We start from the raw sequence: 22,041 nt of genomic DNA, 5'->3' as shown, positions 1-22,041 counted from the left end.
CTAGTAGTACTTTTTGCAACAAGTGGAGTCTTTAGTTGAAACATTGGATGAAAGCATCTCAGAAAACTGAAGAGGTCATTTGAAGTGATTTATGTAATATACACAAATTTAGTGACTTCTAGTGTCCTTATGCCTTTGTTGTTACCCACACCAAGAAAAAACAATGCATCAAGAACAAGACCAGGGCACAGTTGCAGGTCTCTGTGGAAATTAGTTTACCACTTGTTACATGGAAATGTCAGTTAACATGACCTGGCATTTTGGTGACAAGTATTTGGGTACTCGGTGATTGCGGGACTGGACCATTCTTCAGGTCAAAAAAGAAAGCTCTCTTGAGTGCTATTACACCTCTTGCTCTTCTTTCTCTTCCTTTTGAAACTGTTCTCTTTGGCCTGATGAGTTGCTTTTTCCTGGGTGCTTTATGTGCAGAGGTCCAAAGGTACCCTGAATACTGTTCCAATAGCCCCCCGTATTGGAACGGAGCCTGCAGCAGGCAAAAAGGGAGTCCCAGCAGTCTCACTGTCACTCTTCTCTGCCTGTCCTGTCTGCTTACACCTGAAATAAGTTGGGATAACACAGGGACTTGTGCCAAGCTGGTAACCGAGCACCTACCACATCTGGGCAGAAAGCTCATTCACTCCCTTCTCACCCATCTCTGTTCTGTGCTAGATGCATTTGAGTTTTTGTACTCTTTACCAGTTTTCCCTGTCTTTCACCCAAATGTTTTGCTGCTAAAACTCTTGGTTTTGTTACTAGTGGAGAAGGCAGAAAGGAAGCCTAACATTGAGGTGCCAGGGTCCTCAGCAGCAAGATGCAGTTAACTTCACCAGGACTGCACACATGTTTAAACTTACCTATGTGTGTTACCTACTTTTCTGAACAAGATGGCAATGAAAAAAGGGAAAACCCAATGTTTGTATGCTAAACCTGCCTCGGCTGCATTAGGTCTGGAAGATCTAAGGAGTACAGCTACTAACATTTTTTTTTAATTCACTGTTTGGTAAATTGTATAGCCATTGCAGAACTGAGGGATGAGATCTATCAGTAAGAGTCTTATTTCGGAGACTTTTCAAATTGACCCTGGGCTTTGCTTTGAGCAGTATAAGAATTTGATTGGAGAGTGTTATTCTCCTAGTGCATTTCCTAGAGCATAAATTTTAAGTGTAAAAATGGGATTATCTTTTGATAATCAGACTGGGGATCTCATCAGCCTTTTCAGAATATGATTGTTCTTGATGATGTTTTGTTTTTGTTCGGTTTCTAAATTATAATGTTAAATATTCTATTAAAGATTGTTTTATCTAATAAATGAAACTCCTGTGTTGAATTCAGACTAATGGAATCATTGTTTTTATTACAGGTGAACTTTGGATGCCTTTTTGTGCCCTGAAGAGATGAGTAGCCCAACAAATATTTGACTCGAGAGATAACGCGTAGAAGACCAAGTTGTAGCACAAATTCAGGGTTCTGATGAAAACTGAGATGTTGATGACTGAACATTATTTCAAACATGAATTACTTCCAGTATTAAAAATGGTAAGCTGTCTCAGGGAAGCAAAAATGTCTAGTGGAGATTATGAACTTTTCCAATTGTTGAATAGCACTGAGCATAAAAACACAGTTTAAATAAAGCTGTTCCTCAGACTGGTTTTGATTGAATATTTTACTGAATTGAAGGTTTACGTCAGAAACCTGCTCAAATGGCACTGTGTCAGTGAACAAAGGTAGGATGAGTATTTCAAATTAATACTCTTCTTACTAATGTCTGCCAAACTCACCTATTTATTCTTCCCTCAAGATTCTGCATTCTGAAGGTTTTAGAGGCACTGTCTTTTCTACTTTACTTCTGCCAGCAGACAACAGTGCTGATGCACTAGACACCAGTTATTTCTTTTTAGGTTATTCTTTGGGGGGTATCTCTTTTTCTCATTAAATTTTCATTAGCAATTTCTCATCTGCTTCTCTTACCTCTCTTCTATTTTTTTTTTTTTACACTATACACTTTTCTGTCTTGTTATAACATAGCTATGTTCATGTCTTTCTAGCATAAGACATCATCAGCAAGTCTTTAGTGACAGAGAATGCTACCAACAGTAAGCATCCAGTGCTGATGTGACAATGTCCATTCTGTCTGTACAATGAGCCTTGTTTTCCTGGGGCAATAAAAATTCTGTGTCAGTTCCATGCTATGTATCACAGTTTAATTTTGCAGCCTCATTAAGAACCTTATTACCCTTGCTGTTGGCAGTGTTTTCTTCTACTCACATCTGTGGTCTGCCTTAAACTCCACATTTTCCACTCCATGATTAACCAACTTCTGTTTCAGGAAAACAATAGTTACTGAGAATTCTTCAGGATAACTGAAAACAATTTGTTAATGTTCTAGTGTTTACTTGTTTAATGAACAAATAAAATTGCATTTAATGTGTATTGAAGTAGTGCTTGGGACTATAATAAAAACACTGCTACTAAAGAAGTGTTACTTCAAAATCTATCCCTCCTGAAGTCACAAGATGGGCAGCGTAACAGTTCCTCAGGATAATCAAGATTCCTACCTTGCATGACTGAAAAAAAGATCTGTTTACCTTCGTAGATTCAAGAACAGATAAAACACAACAAAAAATTACCAATATACTTACATTCAGATATGCCTCCTGCAAACTTCATAATCTTCTACAAGTAAAACAGAAACTAAAGCATAGTTAGTAAATCTATTTACAACTTTGAGATAGTGACTTCTATAGCATCTAAATAGTTTTGTGGCAATACTGACTGGTAAGTGTACAAAGTTTTATGTCCTATTGTTGTTTTTGAAATTAAGTTCGTTATCCATAAAGAGAAGGTAAATATATGCCCCTTCCTTGAAGGAAATGCCTTGAATCAGATGTGAAAGACTCTCAGCTCATTTTTTTTCCATCTTATAAATTATCTTGTAGTATCAAGTCATATAGTTAAGCTTTTTGAAGAGTAGTTATTTCTTTATCAATTATCCTAAAAATGCAGGTCTTGATTGTCTCACAGGGTCCTATACTTGAGTTAGTGGCTTGAATTAGATTGTCTGATTTTTGAAGAGGGGGAGGGGAGTAAGTTGGAGGTTTGTTTTTGTTGTTTTTTTTTGACCACTGAGGTCTTCATCTTTTCTGTTGCTCAAGTTCTAAAAAAGTCCTTCAATGCTTCACCCAGGCACTCCAATCAACTCTAATTCCTAAGGTTCCCTGCTCTCTTAAGACAGAAGAGAGAATAGGAACAGCTGATTCCAGACCCTGCTGTGTGTGGTCAAGCACTGGAATTCTCTATTCAAATACCTGCTAAGCAGCAGGTTTATGGATGGTTTTACATTAATTATATATTGGGTTTCTGTCTACACCTTTAAAGACCCAAGCTGCTTCCAGTGTGCAAATTGGGCAGAATATGCAACTTTTCCATTTACACTTAGAAAAACACCATTTCACATGAATTGTACATGTGATTCTATGTGTGATGCTAAAATACAAGACTTCTTTATTTTGTATCACCTCAATGTTTCTTTTGGAGTTCAGGTACAAGGTTAGCAAAACTAATGGGGCCTCAGGGAGAGGTTACCAAACAAAGGTACTCTGCTTTGTGCTGACAAAGGTTGGCTCCTCCCTGGGTGCTCGGTATTGTCCAAGGTTAGCCAAGGATGTTGTTGCTTGTTAGTTGGCCATTTCTTCACCCAACCATTAGCTTAGTGTGGTTATGGTGCGCTTGTTAGTATCATGATATTTAGCCGAGTGAGGTCACCCCTATAGCCTTTGGTCAAAATAATGATTGGGCATGAGTACCAGGCATCAGCCTTGTAGATTGGCATCCAGTCACACCATACAGAAATTTTAGCAGGATACTTATCTTTGTGTGTGTTTTGGGGAAGAATTATGAATGTTCTTTCCTCTCCAGTAGTAGCTATGGATTCCATCTGATGTTCCTGTTTCCCAGACTGAGTGATGAGTAGTTTTCTTCTCCTTCGTCTTACTTATTTTTAAGAACACATTCTTCTTCCTATCTGTGTCTGGGAGAAAAGAAACAATTTCATTTTTAGAGATAAAGGAATATTCTTAGCCCAGTACTGTTAGGATATGAATATTTCCGTGTTAGAGGTATTGAAAAGTTGGTAACTATGAACTTTCTTCATTAACAGCCGTTATTTCCTCCTTCGGTCAAACATGACAGTGTCACTCATAAAACGAAGAATTGCAGTACCTTTTAATACTCATTCAGAACTCTTTGAGATGGTTTTGTTTTGTTTTAATTTTCTTAAGTGAAAACATCCACAGACTTACTTTGAAACTGGATTTTTGTTGAAAATATGAGACCTGCTGTATAGCCAGCAGGCCCAGAATGGTTACTGTCCTATTCTACTCTGCACTGGTGAGGCCACACCTTGACTGCTGTGTTCGGTTTTGAGCACTGCAGTATAAGAGTGAGTCCACAGAAGAGTTTTGAGAATAAGCCTTGTGAGGAACAGCTGAGGACACTGGGTTTTTTTAGTCCAATGGAAAGGAGGCTAAGAGGAGACATTATTGCTCTCTACAACTCTCTGAAAGGAGATTGTAGAGAGATGGGTATCGGTCTCTGCTCACAAGTCATAACTGATAGAACAAGAGCAAATGGTATCAAGTTATGGCAGGGGAGGTTTAGGTTAGATTTTAAGGAAAACTTCTGTACTGAAAGGGTTATCAAAGGCTGAAACAGGCTGCACAGGGAAGTAGTTGAATCACCATTCCTGGATATATTTAAAAGTTGTCTAGATACAGTGCTTATAATAATGGTTGGATGTTATGATCTTGAAGGTCTTTTCAACCATTGTGATTCTGTGATTATGAAGAATCAAAAGGTTGCATAATTGCAAAGGAATCTGTTTCTTCAGTTGCATTCTTGTTTCCTTTTGAAAGAAGAAGTAATGGGATGTAGAAAAAAAACCTCACCTATTTTTATTAGCAGTTTATATGTATTTTGCATGAATATGTTCTGTCTTAGTCATAATAATTATTTACATTAAAGGTATCTCTCCATGTTATCTCTGGCTGTGTAATTCTAGGGTCTACCTTCTGTGACTATCGTAATGAAGAAAGTTCACATAATTGTAACTTTATAAAACCTGTGTTCTTCCCCATGTTTCCATTATGCTGCATTACATCTTTGAGCCTTTCCTGAACCTCTGTATTAGTTCTCACTTAGAATAACAGTTTAAAAGGGGGCATCTCTATCATCAAATCCAATTTCCAGGAGTAGCATTCATACAAATTCTTACAGAATCACCTTTCACCCTAAGTTACAGCTTTTTCTCCTTATTCTATCTCAAGCAGGGTATTCACACTGCCTAAATGTATTGTCCAACAGTTTATGTACTTTTGCTATTGTACCAATGTTATTTAATATTACTTAACATCTCCCTAGTCAGGTAATTAGTGAGAATAAAAGCATTCCCTCTTGGGTGTCATTAAGCTAGTGCAAAAAAGGTGGGTATAGAATTTGGTTAAGTTATTTAGAAAATAACCTTTCCCTTGCTGTGAGAGAGCACTGCCTCTAGAAGTATGCCTCATCTGTGGAAATACCTTCCCTAAAAGCGAAATCTGGTTTTACTGAAATCAATAGCAATCCTCTTAGCAAGGTGGGCTCCCATCTGTTGAGGTTCTCTGCAGTGTCTCACAAATTCATCTTATTCTTCCATTCTGATGATGCAATACATTTCAACACCTGTTGCTAAGGATTTTCTTAGTGGTGGCTCTTTTTTGGGGGGGGATATACAGTGACACATTTATGTTAAAGCATACATAAATCCTGCTAGCTTTTACCATGTGCAGAAGGTACTCATGCAAAATTTTGTTACATTTTGTGATATACTTTGAGTTTACAAATTTGCAGATATATCTGCATCTAGAAATATTTCCTCCAATTATTTGAGTATTTTTTCAGAAAATATCTTTTCATTTTCCTTGTTTTTTTCCCTTTTTTTTTTCCCCCTTACAGCAGCATCCATTGGGTCACTGTAACTCATTTTTTCCTATAGTTCTGTGAATAAACACACTCTGGAAATGACGATTTCTCATGTGAAGGAGAATGATATTTGGCATGTCTGACAGGAAGGAGGGACAAGAGTCTTATCTTTCCTCCACCTAGGTGCCTGTGGTGGCTTTAGTTCATGGTATAAATTAGAGCAGCTTCAGTGTTCCTGTAATTCATAATTTTTCTATCAGTGAGTGTCATTTAAACATAGCTTTCACTACCAGTGCTCGTTCCATTCTAACCGTTCTGTGTGTAAGTGTCCAGGACTACAGTTAACACAGCAATCTTCATCAGGCTGAGTAGAACAGATTTTCCTCTCTGTGTACTGGTAAGTATGGAGAAGACAGCAGAATCAAGTTTGTGTATTAGCTTGTGTTAAACCCTTCATGTATTGCAAAAAAAAATGCAGTCAAACTGTCTTGCAGCAAAGGTTTTTGAACATTCTTTTTAGCAAATAATTGGGCATTTCTTTTCCAGCTTCTCTGACAAATTTGTGTACATTCTGCTCCATTTTTTTTGCAGCCCTTCTGATTCCTTTTTCTCTTAGAGCCTGTTCAGCATATCTCACTACTGCGAATCTCTGCAGTGCCTGGTAAGATTGTCAACTCTGAACGTTTTGTTGGTTGCCAGAAATCTGCCTTTATTTTCCTAGTTTTTATGGCGTAATACTTGTCTTGTTCATAGATTGTCTTCTCTCACAACAACATTTTGGATCCACCTAACACGCCCATTTTTGTTCAGTTGTTTTTTTGGACATTCCTAGAATTTTTTGTACTTCTGTTCATCAAACTTCGACACTTCTTTCTCCCATATATAATCCATGGGGTATTATGTTGGAGACAGATGGAAGTGACCACTCCTGATCTGAAGAATCAGTTCATACTGTTGTTAAATTCCCTGCTGCTGAAATTTTTGTGGGGTTTTTTGGTGTTTTTTTATTGGTTGGGGGGGGGGTTGTGGTGATTTCTTAGTTTGTTTTTTCTTCCCTCTCCCCCCATGTTTTCTTCATTGACATTGAGGGTGGATCTGTCAGGTTTTGCCTGAAAGGGTTTTAGAGTTTTTATTGACTTGATTCTCTTCCTTCTGGGATCCATTACCCATTCTGTAAGGCCATTTTTCATATACTCTGTAATAATAGAACAGTGAGGGGCATTATGAATGCTCACATTTTAAAAGGAAGATTGAGCGCTTGCTTTGCAATTATTCCTGGTAAGAATTTATGATGCATACCTAGTGATAATCTAGGGAAGATTGTACAGTTGTGCAAAGCATGCATTTGCACCTTGTCAATACTCTGATTTGGTTGGGGATTAATTGGCCGAGGCAGGTGTTAAGGAGTGGTTTGAACCTGGGTTAGGAGTGAACTGTAATCAGGCCGATGTAAAAAAATTATTAACTATACAAAGAAAACTTCCCCAAACTTATTTACAATTACCACACACAGATTCTACCATGCAGTTGGTAAAACTGTTTTGCAGAATGTAGCTATGCAGTCAAATGAAATGATTTAGGGAAAATCTTTAGAAACGTTCATAACTAGAGAGACTTGCAGCACAAACTGCTGCTGAAAAGTTAAGCATCAACTTTTACAAACTTGAGTAAAGAGAGTTAGGGTACTCACTGGTCACAGGTCTCAATATTGGCGCTCCGAAAGCATAAACAGGAAAATATATGTAGTGAAAGACAGGTGGTGGACTTCACGTGGCAATGATGTGATGGGTCTTTGCTGCTTGTTCAGTCCAAATTGAGCACGCTGTCTGAGAAGGCACACAGACGTGAGAGAGGTCTTCTGTGGCTCTGAAGAAGTCATCGGGTGGTCAGCAGTCACCTGGGCAAAGCAGAGTCCAGGTTTGCAGGCTGGAGAAGTCCGATTGAGTGCTGTGTATAGCAAGGAGCCAGCCCTTGGGCTGGCACGGCGGGCTGGCAAATCTCTGTGTCAAAACTCGTTGCTAGGTCGTTACCTATATTCGGGCTCCATCAGGCAGGGTCAGGCTGCCAGTCATAGGCAAGTCTCCACTTACGTGTGATGCAAAGTGTTGTGGCACACAGAGGCAGACAAGTAGTGAACAAAACAAAAGCAGCAGCATCATCAAACAAGCCAGTTTGCTAGGGTTTCAAGCATTTCAGCAAGCATCTTTGACCAATAGCAACAGATAAACCCACCCCTAGAACCAATCCTGAATTTTATTTCTCAAAAAAAGGAATCTGCCCAGACCTAGGATCCTGACCTGTGATTATCACAAAAAAAAAAAAAAAAAACCAAGCTGCAAAACAAGGCCAAATATGGGGTCTGTGATAGACTGAGAGGTACCAAAGCTTTTGTCTGCTTTCCTGCTTCTTCTGCCTGGGAAGAGGAAGTGGGAAGGGGGCTGCAAAATGGCTATTTGGGCAGGCGTTTAGGGCATGTGATGGGTATGTGTTCTAGGCATAATTTGGACCTTCCACCACAGCAGGAATTATAAGAATGGATTTATTTCTGTTTTCTCAAAAAGCCCCTTCAACAAACTATATACAGAACTAGTTAAGGTTTATTTACAGGTTCTAACTCAGTTGCAAAATCTTCACAAGGGTGCTTATGGGCAAGTTTAGAAAAGTCAGAAAATGGAAAAGGCTAAGTCACAAAACAGCTCTACCCCACTTATAAATCAGGATTAGCAGAGAACCTGGGGGACAGCAGATTTTACTCATGGAGAGGAAGTAGGAATTTAGTGATGATCCCTGCTGAACTTCTTTGTGACAGCCTCTGAAACTGCAAACTATATCCGCGTTGTGGATCCGCACAACAAAGTCTGATGAGTGAAAACCTGCTAAAGTCAAAGTGTCTATAGACAGAGCTTCCAAGAGGCAAAGGTGGTGGAGAGGCACTGTCTTAGCAGTGCTGGGGAAAAGCCAAACTGCTGCCAAGGTAGCAAGCAGGACGTCAGGATGCAGTGTGCTCTGAGAGAAGCCAGGTCCAGGTGCTACTGGCAGCTCTCTCTTGAATGAACCTAAGGACTTGCTGAACTTGCAGACTTGTGGGGGAGTGACATGAACTGTGCAAAAGCAGGATTAGAGCAGAACTGCACAGGATGATGCGAAAGCAGGAACAGCGCAAAAGCAGGAACCACACACTTTTTTCTCACTCTGTTTATAATCTTCTAGACAGTGTGTCTGTTGCCATATATACTGGGCACAAAGAATCCAGCCAGTCACCAGCCAATTCCAGCATGGGCTTTCCCACCAGTCAGTACACGTATGGAAAAGGACGCCTTTTGCTGTTCTCTCCTTCAAGCCCAAAAGTGGGGGAAACAGTTTTGCACCATCTTCTTCCCCCATTCAGACCCCTGGAGATGGATAGGAGGGAAGAAAGGATTTGTAATGATGCCCCACAACGTACTTTTTGCAGCAATACTTATCTAAAATGTGCCATGAACATGCAGCTGAATGTGACAAATGTGCAAATGCACAAGTATGAATGAAAAAAAAAAGGGGGGGGCAGCAAATACACTAAGTTGAAGGAACACAATGGATGTAGAATTTGCAAGATGCTTGTTGGAGCTTGTTTTGTACATTTGTCACAACAGTGACACATCCCTTTGTTGTAAACTTTTCCAGCAGGTCTTCTCTTGTACTTCCTAAAGCTCTTGCAGAGGCAGGACTTTCTAACTAGAATGCTTATTGGAGTGTAGCTCTTTCAGCACATCTTTATTGTTTAGAGAAAACATTGTAGATTAACACCAAAGCAGGAAACTGATTTCTAAGATCCTTTCCTTATATTCAGGTATTCATATTATCTCCTGTCCTCTATTTGGTCAGAAAACTTTCATCATCAATTTCAAATTTCACAGACATTTCACCTGTTTCTCTGTTTGAACTGCTAACCATTCCTTGTGATGACTGAAGAAAATGTGTGCTTACTTCACTCAAAAGCATGAAACTTGCTTGTCTTGGAAATAAATCTCTAAATACTGAACTTGCTTGTGGTGGGGTTCTTTTGGTTTGGTTTTGTCTATTTTCTTATACAGGTGTTCTAATGAAGTAAATAGAATTTCCAGCAGTAACACTGGGTGGCAGCTTCAGTTTATGTTTAATTTACATTAAAAACCATTCTGGAGACATATTTATTTATTAAGAATGTATTTTGTAGGAACATTTCTCCATATTCCTGTGGTAAGTACGAATGGAGCATGTGATCAACTGCTTTTTCTTGAAATGCAAATTAATTGACATTTGTAGTACACTGGAATGGTACTGGAACTAAAGGGCTGTCTCATGGCTATCTCTGAATTAAAAAAATATGCCATCTGTATTCAGAAACTCTCAGCTTCTCCTGAGGTAAGAAAAAAGTCAAATGGCTTTTGCTGGTAAGTTAGGAATGCAGTATAACTGGAAAAGTTAAATTAATATGTCTGCTATAGTAAGGGATTAGCGTTCCTGAAACCAATCTTTCACAGGTGGAAGTGTGGAATTAGTTATTAGAAGCAAGCTACTCCACCGTGCATGTGTGCCTACATGCTTACTTAGGTCTGGAGTCAGTCTGTCCTGCCAGAGACTGTTCTCGGGATTGAAAGCCACACACAACCCACCCAGTGGTTAGACCTGCAGTAAGTCACTCATGGTGGAAAGGGCCTCACTGCAAACTTTGGCATTCGAAGGGATTTTTGTCAACAGAGTGCCATTCAGCCTCAAAATGGTGCTGCTCTCTCTCATACTTTCTGGCTTCCTTTTATTTCTCTTGATCCTGAAAAATAAATTTGAGCTGTCTGAGCACAGAACGTTTTGGATTATGGGTTTGGTTTTTTTTTTTTTTTCAGTTAATATCATTTGATAAGTATCCTGGTTTTGCTAAGTATCTTGACTTATTTTGACCTGAAGTTAATTACCCAACTTAGTTTCCAACTTAATTTTAGCTTCTACTTGAAATTATATTTGTCCTCCATGGAGAGCTGTACCACTATTTCAGGCATACTTCTTTACCATCCTTGAGAGATGGAGGTGCATGGTACTGGACTCCATCATATTGCTCATCTCCATCAAGGAGACTTTCTAGAAGGACCTCCTCTCTTAGAACATCTTTGTTCCACCAGTCTTCTGACCATTTTGTGTTCTAGTATTAGGGGGATACTTTTGATTAAATTCTCCTATTTGCTCATTAATGATGCTGTTACATTTTGCTGCTCACAACTAAAACCAATCTGTATAGTATCCAGCATACTTAAAGTACTGAATAATAAATGCAAGTGCGCATAGCTCATTTTACCATTTTCTCTAGCCCTTCCTTTATTTCTCTGGAATATTAAAGCAATTTTAGATTGTTCTTCAGCCCTTTAACAACAAATAGTGGCAAGCTCGACAGTGTTGTTGTTTGTGCTCCTTCAGAAGATCAGACTTAAAACATCTTCTGCAGAAGTTTTGAAAGGACATCAGTTCTTTTTCCTTACTGTCTTCTAGAACCATATTCCCAGGCCCCTGTAGACTTCATTGACTATCTTCAAACTTGAAGTTCAGAAGTGACCTTTTCTTTCAGTCTTAAATTCTGAACATTCTTAAATTTCTGAACATTTGTGTACATGGCCTCTATTTCCTGGTCTCCTTGGGACTTTCTCTTTAGTACTTTTGAATGTCCTTCTATCTGTCATGGCTTTCTTTCCATATTTTTTCCTAGCCAAAGCTTGTCATTCCTTAACTTTCATTAGATTCCTTTATAGATCATGCTTTATTGTTACGATTTTCATGTCATCAGTGCAGAAAACAGTTAAATCCATTGGCTTCTATTGCTTTTTGCAGTGCTTGGCCAATTTTTTTTTTGCATGTGTTTTCTACATCAAATCTGTCACATCTACATCATTTTAAACTGTGACTACACTAAGGAAACAATGATGTAAAAAATTACACATTAGTACTTCATGTTTTTTCTGCCTCTACATCAAATCCCTTCAGTTTAAAAATCATTGTGAAATACCAGGAATGTTCAGCTATAAAGGTATTTTCTATGTAGGTAGATGTTTGTATGTGTTCCTGAGCTACCTGCACTAGTTTCTATGGCCCTGCTCTGGCAGGGGAGTTGGACTCTATGACCTACAGAGGTCCCTTCCAACCCCTAACATCCTGTGATCCTGTGAACAGTGGATACAACTAGAGGATCTGGAACACAGTGTCCAGTCCTGGACTTGCTGGAGAGGGTACAGAAAAAGGGCTATAAAGATGACGAGGAGACTAGAACATCTCTCTTATGAGGAAAGACAGAGAGAATGGTCATTCCAGTTAATAACTGCTGCACATAGTGTCTGAAAGAAATACCAACATAACTTTGGTAAAAAAAAACTTCAAAATATAAGAATTTTACAGTAAATTGAAAGAAATATTGGAACTATCTGAACTGCAGTGCTACTTTGCAGATGTCTTAGAAGGATTTACTGAAAAACGTTCTTTGCCTTTTGCTCTTTCAAGTTCTGGTTTGGATTATGGGCACTGAACAACAACAGTGCAACAAAAGAACCCAAACAAATAAAAAAAACCAAACCAACCAACCAAAACCCAAAACAAAGCCCCAAATAAACAACATCAACAAAAAAACTTCACCATACACAATTAATATGAGTCTAGAAATGATTCTTAGATAAGTAGGGCAAACAGTAGAGTAAATGTGAGCCTATGTCTTGGCACCTGACATTCCCATTTGTTATTTTTGTGAATCTGGAAGAAAGAAAAAAAATCATTACAAGTTTCTTATGTCACCAAGGACTTTTAGTTACACATCTGACTACTGTTTAGGTCCCAGCTGTTTTCTTTGATATACTGGAAAGCAATTTGAGCAATAGTAGTGTATATATGACACAAACTATTGACAACAAAAAAAGTAGATGCCAGAAGTATATAATGAAATAAGAAGATTTAGGCCTCTCTGTGCAGCAAAAAAAAATCCAAATACATTTTCCAAAATTATAGTATTAGAAAAATCTGGAAATATCTATAGTCAAAAGTAATGACTCTCTTTTAAGGACATGTGTATTCCACGAAGGTGATTCTGTCCAAGCCTAATTGAACATGAGGCCTCTGACGTTGGAACTGAGGATGCTACAGTTGCCAATGTCTTATACTCAGCTTTTATAGCTTGACAAGCTCTGCTGGAGTCTGTAATACTTTGTAAAAGAAACTACAGCAGTGTCAAAAGTTAGTCCAGGACAAGAAAGACTTTAGATCACATGCTGATTGACAATACCGATGCAATAGGCATTTATGTATAGGAATGGCATAGGCAGGGTTAATCAAATATTTGAAGAAGAAAAGGAACCAACCATGGTGACCTCTTCTTACTCCCTCTTACACAAACTGAAATACTAATACAACTTTGTGGTCCTTTTTGCCCCATATTGTTCACATATTTGCTGAAAATGCTGTGAGTCATGTGCAATGGTAAGTCATTTCTGCTCAGCTGACAATCTATTTCGTTTTTGTTACAGCTGTCAGTCTCCTCTTGCACCTAGTGCAGTATTTCAAAAGCCCAGTTCCTAAGACATTTTTGAACTTCAGTTTGAGTGATACTGGCTTGTGTGTAGCATCCCAGCTCTGATGTTGAGTTTACTTGTTCCAATACTTTATTTTGTTCCTATGAACATTTTCCAGCTTCGTTCTGGAACAATGTTTTTGTCTCAGCAGGGCAGTAAGTAATTCTCTATATAAAATAGCTGGGCAGGGAATATAATTTTCCACAGCACCTCTGTGCCATATCGAAGCCTTGTACCAGACTATGGCTGCAGCTTCTTTGTTATCAGCTTGGTTTCCTATGGAGAGAACATACACTTAATGCATTTGATTTCTTTCATCATGTCCTTGATGTTATTTGACCCAGCTAAACATTCTGTCACTATTTTCTTCAGTGCTTCCTCAGACCCTGAGTTTGTATCACTGCCTTAGCTGTTGTGCAGATGTCTGTGATGTCCCTGAATTATCCTTAGTTCTTTTGTCAGAGTATCCCACTATTTCACAGTTGACTTTGTCCCTAAAAGAATACTTTAAAAAAAGAGTATAATACCATGTATCTAGTGTGCCCTGTTTTGCTGATTCTGCCAACTTTTTTTGTCAGAATGCATCTTACTTATCCAGAACAGTTAACTTGTTTTCACCACCTCTTTGATTATTTGATCTTAAATATTTGTGGTTAACTGCACAAACTCTTCTTATTTATTAATAGCCACGTCAGGATCTTCAAGACCAATACAATTTGCAGTTGGCAGGGTGCCTCCAGTCTGTTCTACAATATTTGGCAGCACAAATTCAAACTAATTATGGTTCATCCCTTTCTAGGTGTATTTCTGAATCAATTGACCAAAATTCATTCTTCTGAAACTTGTGTATTTTGAAGGAGTACATGGTGGCATCCTGGCCTGTAGCAGGAACAGTGTGGCTAGTAGGACAAAGGAGGTTATTCTGCCCCTGTACTCAGCACTGGTCAGGCCACACCTTGAGTACTGTGTCCAGTTCTGGGCCCCTCAATTCAAGAGACATGTTGAGATGCTGGAATGTGTCCAGAGAAGGGAGACAAAACCGGTGAGGGGCCTGGAACACAAACCCTACAAGGAGAGGCTGAGGGAGCTGGAGGTGTTTAGCCTGGAGAAGAGGAGGCTCAGGGCAGACCTCATTGCTGTCTACAACTACCTGAGAGGAGGTTGTACCCAGGTGGGGGTTGGTGTCTTCTCCCAAGCAACCAGCAACAGAACAAGGGGACACAGTCTCAAGTTGTGCTAGGGGAGGTACAGGCTGGACGTCAGGGGGAAGTTCTTGCCAGAGAGAGTGATTGGCATTGGAATGGGCTGCCCAGGGAGGTGGTGGAGTCGTTGTCCATGGAGGTGTTTAAGAAAAGACTGGATGAGGCACTTAGTGTCATGGTCTGGTTGATTGGATAGGGCTCGGTGCTAGTTTGGACTGGATGATCTTGGAAGTCTCTTCCAACCTGGTTAATTCTATGGAATGTACAGTGCTCAGGAATGCCCCTGTCCTCTCAAAGAATTTCAGGCACTGCACAGTTTGTTTTTTTTCCATGAAGGAGGCTTTTTTTTCAGCGCATGCCTAGTTTAGCATGTTGAGGCTTAGCAAAAAGGAAGCTTTTCAGCTTCACCAGCACAGCAGAACTTTTCAAGAGAAAGTATTAAGAACCATCCCTGTTCTGGGTTGTTGGTTCCACTAAGGTCATGTCACCTCAGGCTTTTAGGATCCCTTCACATCTTAAAGGCACAATGTCAGATTACCTTATCTGTCTGGGGCCTGTTATCTCTATAAAGTGAGTATCTGTAATAATGCAATACATTAGCTTAAGTCCCTTAAAAATTCTTTAGAAACATATGCCCTAAATACACTGAAGGATACTAAGTTACTCTATGTATGATTTATTCTGTAGAACTTTAAAGATGGGGTAGAAATATTTACCTTTTGGGTAATTAATTTATTCTGAATATGACAGATTTTGCTCTATTTCTCCTCCTCCCCCCACTTTCATGACCCATTGCTTTATACAGTCTGTGTATAGACTTGGTGGTTCAGACTCTTGTATATGTTCCATATATATAATTATATGTTAGTTTCTGAAACTCTAATCTGGTACTCTCCCTGCACTTTTGTGAGTGATTTGTGAGTTTGTTAGTATGTAATTCAGTCTTAATCTTCCTAAACATTTTAAAAATGCCTTCTCTGCTGTGTGTGAAATTCTGAAAATGTACTTTGCATATTGCAAGATTATAACTTTGTTTCCTCCCCCTCAAATATCCATTCTTCTGAATGTATTTTACTCACAAAAGTGTTTTATTCAGAGAATATATGTCAAATAGACTTTCCCAAAGTTGCCTTGAAAAAAACCTGTGTAGCTAGATGTTCTTTAATAAACACATAAGTGTGTCATAGAATCAACCAGGATGGAAGAGACTTCCAAGATCATCCAGTCCAACCTAGCACCCAGTCCTACCCAATCAACTAGGTGGCACTAAGTGCCCTACCCAGGCTTTTCTTGAACACCTCCAGAGATGGCAACTCCACCACCTCCCTGGGCAGCCCATTCCGATGGCAAATCACTCTCTGTCCAGAACTTCCTCCTAACATCCAGCCTATACTTTCCCCGGCACAACTTGTCCAGCAGATTTTGGATGAGATGATGCAGTAAAGATAAACATTAGAAACGTTTGGGATTGTTTATTCAGGAATTGTTCCACAAAATACAATTTTGAGAGGGGTAGGATAGATGGCATATCTAGTGGAGTTCACGAGTCTGTGATTGCTGGGCTCCACTACAGCATGGTATAACTGTACACAGTATACTGTATACAGTATAACTGTAACTAAGCATTCCTTACTGGATTACAGGTATTGGATATTATCAGATGTTCTCCCTTGAAAAAGTCTTTACAGCATTTCCATATAATGACATTTAAAACTTTTTGAGCTAATCACATCAGGAAGGTCATGGCATTAATCATGTAAGGTAGATACCAGCAATATAAAGTTCAAAAGCTCATGTGAATACTTTTAGCTTTCTATCCACCCCTTTAGCCATGCCATTTAATTGATTTTTTTTTTCTCTCATATTGACTAGCTTCAGTTAAAATACAGCTTTTGGATATTTCTGCTTTTCATGACTCACCTGATAGTTCAAATAATAGCTAATATGACCCAGAGTACATATTTCCTTATTTCTTGCACTACTGCCTATAGAGAGATGGCCCTAAAATCTCTGTTTTACTGGATTAAATAAGTCATGTCATCTCTTCCACCACATTTCCATAGCTTTCCATACTGTTGCAATCAGAAAATACAGAGAAGATGCTAGGCTTTGCTAAAAGCACAAGATGGGCTTGAGTTGCACTTTTCTTCTTGCTAAAATGGCCTGTATCAATAAAGCTGATTTGTTTTAAAGCATACATGTGTGAAACAGGTGATGAATCCCTCAGTCTGGACAAGAGCCACTTTGCTGTAGTTGCTGGGAAAGTCTACAATGCTTTTTTATTTACTTTGAACTTTGTCTATTTTCTCCTAAGACTATCATGGTAGCCATGTTCAGAAAACTGCAGGTTGTAATCTTTGACCAGATTTACAGTAAGAAATTCAGGCTACTTTTAGCTTGTGAGTTTTTAAACTTCTAATAAAATCATTTATGTCCTTGTAAACAAGTTGAAATATTGGTCAACGGTGAATATCCTTGTGTGAAAATTCTACTGAGAGTAAAACAGTAGTCATAAAATATAGGCATGACATAGTTTTAAAATGACTCTAAGAAAAGCTGCTAATGCCTTCTAATACACATAAGGCACTTGCCTTATAGACTGCAGACATCAAAACTTTCTAGCAAGTTTCTCTTCTGCTGATGCATGTTTATCCCTTTGATTTTTCAGAGACAATGAGTGACTTTGGCTGAAGTCAAAGTCCTATAATCATAGAATTAACACGCTTTTTACATGAAAGTATTAAAGGCATTTTACAGTAAAGTTTAGGATTAGCAGTCAAATATTCCCTATGACAAAAGAACAGCAAATCAGACAGACCCCTGAAAAAAAATCTTGTCCTTGAAGAAACTAAATAGGAGAGTGAGGTCACATAGAGTAAACCACAAACTCAGCTGCTAGCATGACTCAGGGATTTGTGAAGACAGCTATGAACTGTAAACAGATTTTCTGAACAGCATTGGAGTGGTCCCTTTGTTGATAGGGCATTGGTTTAAATACTGAAGATACCACTGCTAATATAAGAGGGAACAAAAAACTTGCAAATGGTCTCTTGTTTTCATTTCCATGAGCTTTATCTACTAATTTGAAAATGTATAGGAAAAAGATGGAAGAGACTTATGTTTATGACAACAGAAATGAAATTACATAGCAGTAGGAATAATATTTTCCAATTTCATGCTTATCTACACTGCCCCTGTCATGGATTGAGCTTCCATGTAGTAAACATTGCACCAGAAAGGATGGCCCTATTAAAAGGATGGCAATTGAGTAATTATGATTTTCTTTTTTACATTGAATGAAGAACTTCACAGTATATTTTAATAGCAGTGACATTGTCCATGTTTTGTTGTGTGTAAGTGGGGTGTCTGTGATACCAGATAGTTTCCTAGTTTCTTCCTTAATCTTCTTTAAATCAAGCAAACAGACTCTTAACTGATGTTAGTATTCTCAGCTTCCACAGCTGTGACAGTGAGATGCAGCTGATGTTGCTTCTGGGCCCCCTCCCTGGTGTTATCTTTGCCTATTTAAATTCCATTTCAAGATACAAGAAGCTGTGGTACTTTCTTATTCAATACAACATCTGCCTAGTCAAGCCAAAACAGGACTTCATTGGATACCATCAGGTAGCTTAAGCGGCTCCTTTCAAGAAGTCTGAATTTCTCACCTCTCCATGTAATGTCATTTAAAACTCCTTATACATTTTCAGTGTGTTTTACATCATTGTAGAGTCTTCAGAGAGCACACTGGGGCTGGCAGTCCTCTAGGCATCTTTGTTTACAGTTGCAAACTGTGTAGAGTGGATGAGAATCACCTGTAATAAGACGAGAAACTGCTAGAGGTAAAGGACTAAGTTGCATACCAGAAGCTGGAGCTTTGCAACGTGGCTTATCCATGTTCATGTTCTGCATCACTTGTACTCTCCCCATACACGTATCAGAGTCCTTGACACACCAAGACTCTGCACTTCAGAGCAACTGAGAGGTGGGAAGGAAGTATCAGTTTCTTTACCCAAATTGCAGAGCTGAGCAAACATCAGGAGAGTTGAACTCTGCAGGAATACTCTTGAGATAATCTTTTCAGCTCAGAGGTGCATGGTGCATGTGCCTCCTGTAATGTTATGGGCATGCATAGAGGTCTAGACATCCTCCTTGTTACTAAGTGCCTTCTTTTTGTTTCCTTCAAATGGAGAGAATTTTTGTGTTGTGGGAACTACTGATGGGAGGACAGTCCCTTCTGTCCACCTCAGGAAAACCTGAGTAGCTTAGCAAGGCATCATAGCTTGCTAAGGACCTTTTTGGAAAAACTTGGTTCCTGCTGTCTTTCAAATACAGTCTTCTCTCAGGGCACTCTGCTGAAGTGTTGTTTTCTTTTTCACATGGCCTTTTTTGTACAACTGAAAAAGGGAGAGGCTGGTCACTGCTGGTTTGGGTTTTTTCAGTCTTTTCTCTTTTCTTGTTCCTTTCCTCTTTCCTCTTAACTCCATTGGTTAAATGTTTTGCAGGTCTGGAGGCTCAGCTGTGTATGCCTCTACTGGAATGCCAGAAACTAAAACCCAGTATAAAGATTTCTTTTTTTTGTCTGTCTTCCATTTGCTTTCTTGTCTAAACTGAACTTAAGGTTCAAATATTTTTGAGAGCAGAATGAGGACATTCAAAATCCTGCTACTGAATTTGCAACAGGTCCCAAGTATACTTCAGTTACTTCAGATAGTTCTGTCCTCATTTCATTGCAACACCTCCACAAAAGTAAAATATGATTGATGTATTAAACATCTGGGGGAGAGGGGACAAAAATTAGCTTCAGTGCCAGTTACACTTGAGAAGAAGAGACAAATGTATTTTATTTTCTATCCAGATGCTCAAGGCACTTTCTGCTCAAATGAGTTGACTCTTCTGGTAAACAAAGTATTTAAAGTTCCTAAGACATATTTTTAGCAATGGCAACTGGAAGATTTCTTATGTCACTGTATCTACATGCCTAGTATGTTCCAGTCACTCAAATCCATGGATTTATCTAAAATCAAAATCAGTTCCAACACACTACATTCCCTTTTGGATTATCCTTAGCTGCTTGAATTGTCACAAAAGTCCTATTAGTAGAGGCAGATGCTTTTCATCAAAATAAAACTTGTGGTGCTGCTCTGTGAGTACTGACAGGCCAAAGCTGTCCACATCAATTGCAATCCAAAGTTCAGAGGGGGCTTTCAGTGCTATATTTTCTGGGGTTTATTTGTCATTGTTATTTGAAAGATAATTTTCAGGTGATTTTATTCCACAATTTTAGCATCTATTTTACTGCATCTCTTTTTCTGCATCTTTGAATGTTTTTGATCTGAGAGCTTCCATTCATGTTGTTAAGTAGCTATTTTTTTCCTGGTTTCTAAAGGCAAATGAACAGTTTAAAAAAGACAAATCTGACCTCCACTGTTTGGCAGCAGGGCTTCCTTTCACTAATCATGTCTTCTAAGCTAAATGACACTTTTTTGCAAATTTCTCCCTGCCAACATTTCCAGGAGCATGACTGTCATAAGAGAACATCATCTCTCTTCAAAAAAGAGATGAGATTACCTGTTGGACTGTCAAACCGGATCTGTCTGACATCTATGCTTTGCCAATGATAACATTAGCAACTGCACAAAGCAGGAAATCTTTTTCAACTCCAACTCTACAGTAGGTATCCAGGATGGAAAAAAATGTCTCCTATCAGTATTTCAACAGTTTGGAAACTATACAGCCACAGTGCCTGTATAGTCACTCTGTGACTTCTACCTGACAGATTGCACTGGCTGAGAAATGTTCTGTGACATTATAATGTCACTTGGATTTTGAATGGGACATGTGTGTATCACCTTAATAATTTCAGGTGCTTGAGAATTTGAAATATATGTCAACATTTTTTTTTTCCTAGTTAATTTTTTTAATCTGTTCTATCTCCCTTCAACCTCTTTTGTGCACTGTGGTGGTTTTGGGTGTTCCCCGTCCCCCCCCACTTTAGAAATCACCCAGACTAGTCTCAGCCAGCTCTGGGAATATAAATGAAGCTATTTATTTACAGCTGGCACAATATACAAGCAGCTATTTACAATATATACAGAAATATACAGAAATATACAAGGTAAAAAAGTAATACAGAAACACAACTCCTCTCCCAGAAATCTGAGTCCCCAGGAGGGGCTCTCAACCACCCCTGCACCTTCCCCCTGCCCCTCTCAACCTTACTCCAGTCCTAAAGAAGAATAGAGGTTCAGCCAAGAGGTTAAGAAGCAAAGGTGAGTGGAAGGTGAGGTTAGGGAGGTGCAGCTCAGCCAAAAGCCCAAAGCAGAGAGTGACAAAATGGTGAGAGTGTTATCTAATGTTTTCCTTTCTTCTTCAGCAAGACTCTGAGGGGAGTAGACATCACCATTGTTTTCCTTTCACAGCCTATGATCTACTTCTTCTCACCAAAACATTCTAGCCTGCTTCAAACTAGCACATGCACTTAATGAAACATGAGTAGCTCTCAAAATGTGAAATATGTCAAATTCTAAAGACATGAGTGCAAACAGCTGTTGTAGGAATTTCAGGGAATCATCTATTTAACAGTATCACAGTATCACAGTATCATCAGGGTTGGAAGAGACCTCATAGATCATCAAGTCCAACCCTTTACCACAGAGCTCAAGGCTAGACCATGGCACCAAGTGCCACGTCCAACCTTGCCTTGAAGGCGACTCCACCACCTCCCCGGGCAGCCCATTCCAGTGTCCAAAACCTCTTAGCCTGCCTAACATAGCCTCAGCACCAAGGGTGCCCCAGAAAGTATCTACTTGGTCAATTTGTTACTGTATTCCAAAATATGCCTGGGGTTTTTTTGCCCTGTGTGGTAAGGTTGTGGAGTAAAGACTGATTTTGCATCTATGCACACAGTAACTTCTTTCTCATTCTCAACAGGAGGTATTTCTTGTCTTGCTTCTAATGGTATGTGGAACGGATAAAGAGAGCTCAAAAGTATTATCATCAGTCTAAGAGTGGCCTGTCTGTGTGACACACAAAGATTAAAAACACATCATGATTTTTACCCAATAGAATGAGAAATACTTGCCCTTTATTCTTCACACAAGACTTTATGAAGGAAATTCTCAGAAAAGTTTGAGCAATTACAAACCTACTCTGGATCACATGAAATACCTTATTGGGCTTTCTGACCAAAAAAAAAAATCTCCCTATGTTGGAGCATCCACAGGTTTGGAAGCAAAATCTTGAAGATCAAAACACATGCTTCAAATTAGATTGGCATTTCATTAAAAAAGAAAAAGGTGTTCAATATTATTGCATCATTTTTTGAGAAG

General features: G+C 38.9%; 1 protein-coding gene across 1 annotated transcript in view; it reads left to right on the top strand.

Moving 5' to 3' along the window:
* The window catches only part of MTNR1A (melatonin receptor 1A), a 50,784-nt gene that overhangs the window by 3,857 nt on the left and 24,886 nt on the right, over positions 1-22,041 (top strand). The gene's annotated exons all lie outside the window — the stretch shown is intronic.

This window comes from Pogoniulus pusillus, chromosome 9, assembly GCF_015220805.1.
Source record: "Pogoniulus pusillus isolate bPogPus1 chromosome 9, bPogPus1.pri, whole genome shotgun sequence".
NCBI lineage: Eukaryota > Metazoa > Chordata > Aves > Piciformes > Lybiidae > Pogoniulus > Pogoniulus pusillus.
The sequence above is the reverse complement of the archived record's forward strand: the minus strand, read 5'-3'. Positions and strand labels throughout refer to the sequence as shown.